Here is a 7,520-nt window from a genome sequence, read left to right on the forward strand (position 1 = left end):
ACTAACAACCAGTCTGCTTCTCTAACAACCTAACTGATAGAACTAACAACCAGTCTGCTTCTCTAACAACCTAACTGATATAACTAACAACCAGTCTGCTTCTCTAACAACCTAACTGATAGAACTAACAACCAGTCTGCTTCTCTAACAACCTAACTGATATAACTAACAACCAGTCTGCTTCTCTAACAACCTAACTGATATAACTAACAACCAGTCTGCTTCTCTAACAACCTAACTGATATAACTAACAACCAGTCTGCTTCTCTAACAACCTAACTGATAGAACTAACAACCAGTCTGCTTCTCTAACAACCTAACTGATAGAACTAACAACCAGTCTGCTTCTCTAACAACCTAACTGTTGTCTTACCCGTTGTTGTCTTAGCTAGCTCTCTCAATCAACACCTGTGATTGCTTTATGCCTCGCTTTATGTCTCTCTCAAATGTCAATATGCCTTGAATACTGTTGTTTAGGATAGTTATCATTGTTTTAGTTTACAGTGGAGCCCCTAGTCCCACTCTACATCCCTCAGATTCCTCCTTTGTCCCACCCCCCACACATGCGGTGACCTCACCCAGTATAACCAGCACTTCCAGAGATGCAATCTCTCTTATCATCACTCGGTGCCTGGGCTTACCTCCACTGTACCCGCACCCTACCATACCCCTGTCTGCACATTATGCCCTGAATCTATTCTACCACGCCCAGAAATCTGCTCCTTTAATTCTCTGCCCCCAACGCACTAGACGACCAGTTTTGATAGCCTTTAGCCGTACCCTCATCCTACCCCGCCTCTGTTCCTCGAGTGATGTGGAGGTTAACCCAGGCCCTGCGTGTCCCCAGGCACTCTCATTTGTTGACTTCTGTAATCGAAAAAGCCTTGGTTTCATGCATGTTAACACCAGAAGCCTCCTCCCTAAGTTTGTTTTACTCACTGCTTTAGCACACTCCGCCAACCCTGATGTCCTTGCCGTGTCTGAATCCTGGCTTAGGAAGGATACCAAAAATGTTGAGATTTCCATACCCAACTACAACATTTTCAATCAAGATAGAACTGCCAAAGAGGGAGGAGTTGCAATCTACTGCAGAGATAGTCTGTCATACTTTCCAGGTCTATGCCCAAACAGTTCGAGCTTCTAATTTTAAAAATTAATCTCTCCAGAACTAAGTCTCTCACTGTTGTCGCCTGTTACAGACCCCCCCCCCCCCCCCCCCCCCAGGTCCCAGTTGTGCCCTGGACACCTTATGTACATTGATCGCCCTGCATCTAGCTTCAGAGTTTGTTATGTTAGGTGACCTAAACTGGGATATGCTTAACACCCCGGCAGTCCTACAATCTAAGCTAGATGCCCTCAATCTCACACAAATCATCAAGGAACCCACCAGGTACAACCCTAAACATGGGCACCCTCATAGATATTATCCTGACCAACTTGACCTCCAAATAAACCTCTGCTGTTTTCAACCAGGATCTCAGCGATCACTGCCACAGTAACTACATCTGCTATGGATCCGCGGTCAAACGACCACCCCTCATCACTGTCAAACGCTCCCTAAAACACTTCTGCGAGCAGGCCTTTCTAATCGACCTGGCCCGGGTATCCTGGAAGGATATTGACCTCATCCCGTCAGTCGAGGATGTCTGGTCGTTCTTTTAAAGTAATTTCATCACCATCTTAACCTTTCAAAAAATTTAGAACTAAGAACAGACCTGACTGCCCTTGACCAGCACAAAAACATCCCGTGGCGGACTGCAATAGCATCGAATAGCCCCAGCGACATGCAACTGTTCAGGGAAGTCAGGAACCAATACAGACAGTCAGTCAGGAAAGCAAAGGCTAGCTTTTTCAAACAGAAATGTGCATCCTGTAACTCTAACTCCAAAAAGTTTTGGGACACTGTAAAGTCCATGGAGAACAAGAGCACTTCCTCCCAGCTGCCCACTGCACTGAGGCTAGGTAACACGGTCACCACCGATAAATCTATGATAATCTAAAATTTCAAAAAGCATTTCTCTACGTCTGGCCATGCTTTCCTCCTGGCCACCCCAACCCCAGCCAACAGCTCAGCCCCCCCCCGCAGCTACTTGCCCGATCCTCCTTCAGATTGGAAAGCTGCTGCGGTCATCCCCCTCTCCAAAGGGGGTGACACTCTAGACCCAAACCGCTATAGACCTATATCCATCCTGCCCTGCCTCTCTAAAGTTTTCGAAAGTCAAGTTAATAAACAGATCACTGACCATTTCGAATCCCACCGTATCTTCTCCGCTGTGCAATCCAGTTTCCGAGCTGGTCATGGGTGCACCTCAGCCACGCTCAAGGTACTAAACGACATCATAACCGCCATCGATAAAAGACAGTACTGTGCAGCCGTCTTCATCGACCTGGCCAAGGCTTTCGACTCTGTCAATCACCGTATTCTTATCGGCAGACTCAATAGCCTTGATTTCTCAAATGACTGCCTCGCCTGGTTCACCAACTACTTTGCAGACAGAGTCCAGTGTGTCAAATCGGAGGGCCTGTTGTCCGGACCTCTGGCAGTCTCTATGGGGGTGCCACAGGGTTCAATTCTCGGCCCGACTCCTTTCTCTGTATACATCAATGATGTCGCTCTTGCTGCGGGTGATTCCCTGATCCACCTCTACGCAGACCACACCATTCTGTATACATCTGGCCCTTCTTTGGACACTGTGTTAACTAACCTCCAGATGAGCTTCAATGCCATACAACACTCCTTCCGTTGCCTCCAACTGCTCTTAAACGCTAGTAAAACCAAATGCATGATTTTCAACCTTTTGCTGCCCGCACCCGCCCTCCCGACTAGCATCACTACCCTGGACAGTTCTGACCTAGAATATGTGGACAACTACAAATACCTAGGTGCCTGGTTAGACTGTAAACGGTCCTTCCAGACTCATATTAAACATCTCCAATCCAAAATCAAATCTAGAATAGGCTTTCTATTTCACAACAAAGCCTCGTTCACTCACCAAACTTACCCAAGTAAAACTGACTATCCTACCGATCCTCGACTTCGGCGATGTCATCTACAAATAGCTTCTAATACTCTACTCAGCAAACTGGATGTGGTCTATCACAGTGCCATCCATTTTGTTGCCAAAGCCCCTTATACCACCCACCACTGCGACCTGTATGCTCTAGATTGTAGGATGGCCGGGGTGTTAAGCATGTCCCAGTTTAGGTCACTGTTACGTTCCCCAGTTTCTGTGTTGTAGTTTGTATTTGAGTGTGTGTTTCAGGAGATGGCTTCCTGAAATTCTCCCCAAGCAGCTGATTGGTCGGCCACAATTGATGATTGGAGAGCTGACCCCGCCCCCTCATCAGGACGCAGCTGTCTCCAATTACCAATGCCTTCTGAAGCTATAAAAGCCAGTGTTCTGTTGTTCAGGGAGGGAGAGATTTTTGCTGAGAGAGAATGCAGAGAGAGGGTTATATAGTGTTGGTTGTTTCTCAGAAAGCGACTTGGCATGTACTGTGTTAGTTTGTTGCATTATCAGATAGAGCTTATTTGATGTCCTTGGTTTCTTAGTTTGTTTGAGTAATTGTTTGTAATTCTGTTTCATTTGTTCCCAGGGGGGAAGGGGAAGGCACCTAGGGAGTGCTTAGGCAAGAGGCCCGCGGGCATACATATACCCGTAGTATATTCACTGTCTAGGCACACTAGGTAAGACCTGGGCGGACCACCTGTATTTTGGCTAGCACACCAGGCGGTGCTAAGTTAGGTAAGTAGTGGGTAGGCAGGTTAGGTAGGAGAGGGGGAGCTTTGATATTTACTTTCTTTACTTTGATTCCGTCCGGCCCTTTAACCCATATTACCGTGTAAAGGAATAAAACAGTAGCAGTAGTAGCAGCAGCAGCAGCAGCAGCAGCAGCAGCAGAAGTAGCAGCGGAAGTAGCAGCGGAAGTAGTAGCGGAAGTAGTAGCAGAAGTAGTAGTAGCAGCAGCAGCAGCAGTAGTAGCAGCAGCAGTAGCAGTAGCAGAAGTAGTAGCAGAAATAGTAGCAGAATTAGTAGCAGTAGTAGAATTAGTAGCAGCAGTAGCAGTAACAGTAGTAGTAAGTAGTAGCAGCAGTAGTAGCAATAGCAGTAGTAGTAGCAGCAGAAGCAGTGGCAATAGCAGCAGAAGCAGTAGCAATGGCAATAGTAGCAGCAGCAGTAGCAGCAGCAGTAGCAGCAGTAGTAGCAGCAGAAGTAGTAGCAGAAGTAGTAGCAGAAGTAGTAGCAGAAGTAGTAGCAGAAGTAGCAGCAGCAGAAGTAGCAGTAATAGCAGTAGTAGTAGTAGTAGCAGCAGAAGCAGTAGCAGTGGCAATAGCAGCAGAAGTAGTAGCAGCAGAAGTAGTAGCAGCAGAAGTAGTAGCAGCAGAAGTAGCAGCAGTAGCAGTAATAGCAGTAGTAGTAGTAGTAGCAGAAGCAGTAGCAGTGGCAATAGCAGCAGTAGCAGCAGAAGCAGTAGCAGTAGCAGTGGCAATAGCAGCAGCAGCAGTAGTAGTAGCAGTAGTAGTAGCAGAAATGGGCAGCAGGATGAGATAGCAGACCCGTAAAGATAAAATACCAATAAGGTAGACGTGATTGATACTATCCTCTAATTGTTACCAACTTGGGTTTCCTTTTTCAACAGGCTCTGCTTAATGATTGATTCAGTGGCTCTTTCCTTGTTGACTGTTGACAGCTGTATAGAACACATTGTATTGATAAGATGCTCAAACTGAACTTAGTAGAGCTACACTCACCGACACAGGAGAAGCTTTATCCCTCATGCTGGCCCTGACCAAACCGCTAAGTTGTCCTCACTATAGCTGCACTTCTCCACATGGCCAGACTTCTAGTGGTCTTCTCCACATGGCCAGACTTCTAGTGGTCTTCTCCACATGGCCAGACTTCTAGTGGTCTTCTCCACATGGCCAGACTTCTAGTGGTCTTCTCCACATGGCCAGACTTCTAGTGGTCTTCTCCACATGGCCAGACTTCTAGTGGTCTTCTCCACATGGCCAGACTTCTAGTGGTCTTCTCCACATGGCCAGACTTCTAGTGGTCTTCTCCACATGGCCAGACTTCTAGTGGTCTTCTCCACATGGCCAGACTTCTAGTGGTCTTCTCCACATGGCCAGACTTCTAGTGGTCTTCTCCACATGGCCAGACTTCTAGTGGTCTTCTCCACATGGCCAGACTTCTAGTGGTCTTCTCCACATGGCCAGACTTCTAGTGGTCTTCTCCACATGGCCAGACTTCTAGTGGTCTTCTCCACATGGCCAGACTTCTAGTGGTCTTCTCCACAAGGGCCAGACTTCTAGTGGTCTTCTCCACATGGCCAGACTTCTAGTGGTCTTCTCCACATGGCCAGACTTCTAGTGGTCTTCTCCACATGGCCAGACTTCTAGTGGTCTTCTCCACATCCTTGAAAAATGCCATAAGATCTGAAATAGACACCAAAGTCAACATACTGTACAAACAATTATCCTAGGCTAAGTAAACAGTACAACATCATTTTTGTATCTACTACTGCGCTAACTAGCTAGCTAAATTGTAGTCAGTGGCTAGCTAAGACAAAGTGGACAGAAGAAGTTCAACACTTTATTAAATTAATTTCAGTACAGCACATGGATTCATCATGGATTGGGTAAAGAAGGCCTCTGATCACGCTGGTGAACATGTACAGGAGCTTTCTGACGGAATTTGTAGTCTTCTTGAGGTTTTCTCTGTTTCTAATCAGCATTTCAATATTTTGACAGTAAATTGAGGTGAATATATTGATAAAAGTCACCTTGTCCTAGAATTACAAGGTACTCAATGTCCCGCCAAGGTAAACCTACACCAAACACATACTTCATTTGAAGTGTTTGTCAAATTCACCCAGTGGAAAATGTTTGGGACCATTTCCGTGTTCGACCAGTAGGTTTTATGGGTATTAGAACACCGTGGGACTCTGTAGGCTACCAGTGCAGTAAGTGCTGCTGGTCAGCTTTCTTGACTTGGACATTCATTTTTGCCAACACATGGCTAACCTTTGTTAAACCAGCTGCTCTTAGGCTTGGAGTTACCCCTCTATATAATAGGCTATGTTAGAGTTTACACTTCCTCTTCCAATTGTAACGTGTGGAGGTCAAAATAATGAACAATTATCTACCAAATCTATTCATTTTTAAATGTTGATTACTTCTGCTTTCTATGATCATTCACCTGATAATAAGACAATATTTGTTTGCTAACATATAATGGAGGTCCCTGCGTTGCCGGTTTGCTTACGGGGGGGGGGGGCAAGAAAAGGTTGAACAACCCCTGCTCTAAGCAAATACAAACATATCCTATAATACCATCCACATAGTATTCAGGAGATCCATGACTGAGGAGAGGCAGCACAATATCTCTCCAGCTGCTCCATTTGGCATTGTGTAGTAGCCTTGTAGTCTTGCATATTGAACGGCATTTCCATGCACAACTTTAGTAGTACGTAACTCATCAAAACACATTTCAATTATTTTCACTGTTGAATGTATAGAAACAACAGAGGCATTTGAATAACTTGGGAAAGAGATTTTGAACTAAAACAGTATCATACAGTCTTGCTTTTTGATAACTTATTCATATTAGGCAATTCCCAAACCCGCTCACATAGATAATAGTCTAACATGGAAGTAAATGATTCAATTAGCCCTTTAAAATGATGAATGATTGATACAACATTGAGTTTAGTCTAGTGCCGTACAGAATGAGATATTCAAATGGAGGTGTCCCGCCCGTCCAAACTCACAATGACTAACAGTATCTGCCTTCACACCATTGCTCTGTCAGTAAACCAGATGTGGACTATGTCAGGGCCCATATGGATCAAGCATCATGGGCTGTGTTTACACAGGCAGACCAATTCTGATATCTTTTACACTGATAGGTCTTTTGACCAATCACTTAGGATCTTTTCATATCAGATCATTTTCAAAACTGATCTGATTGGTGAAAATACCAATTAGTGAAACAAATATCAGAATTGGGCTGCCTGTGTAAACACAGCATTCGAGTAGGAGAACTGGTTTTGCCTTTAATATCACAATGATTAGGATTATATGGACAGGGAATGTCTGACCCTAGATCAGAAGCACTACCTAGAGATGCTTGACACATTTGTCCCTAGGAAGCACCTTCTTCATGTGGGTCTTCTAGAAGGTGTATCCAGGGAGCTTGTTAACTACCAGTTCAGAGACATGTTGGTACTCATTACTGAACCCCAGAGATCCCAGTTCATCTATAGCCTCTTTAGCTAGCTCTCCTGCCTCCTCAGTTAGCTCCTCTCCTGCCTCCTCAGTTAGGTCCTCTCCTGCCTCCTCAGTTAGGTCCTCTCCTGCCTCCTCAGTTAGGTCCTCTCCTGCCTCCTCAGTTAGCTCCTCTCCTGCCTCCTCAGTTAGCTCCTCTCCTGCCTCCTCAGGTAGCTCCGCTTCTATATCTTTAGCCTTGTGGGACTCAGGTGAGGAGTTGTAGTCAGTAGAGATGCAGGTGTCTACAGAG

Source organism: Salvelinus namaycush, unplaced genomic scaffold, assembly GCF_016432855.1.
Source record: "Salvelinus namaycush isolate Seneca unplaced genomic scaffold, SaNama_1.0 Scaffold1286, whole genome shotgun sequence".
Taxonomy (NCBI): Eukaryota; Metazoa; Chordata; class Actinopteri; order Salmoniformes; family Salmonidae; genus Salvelinus; species Salvelinus namaycush.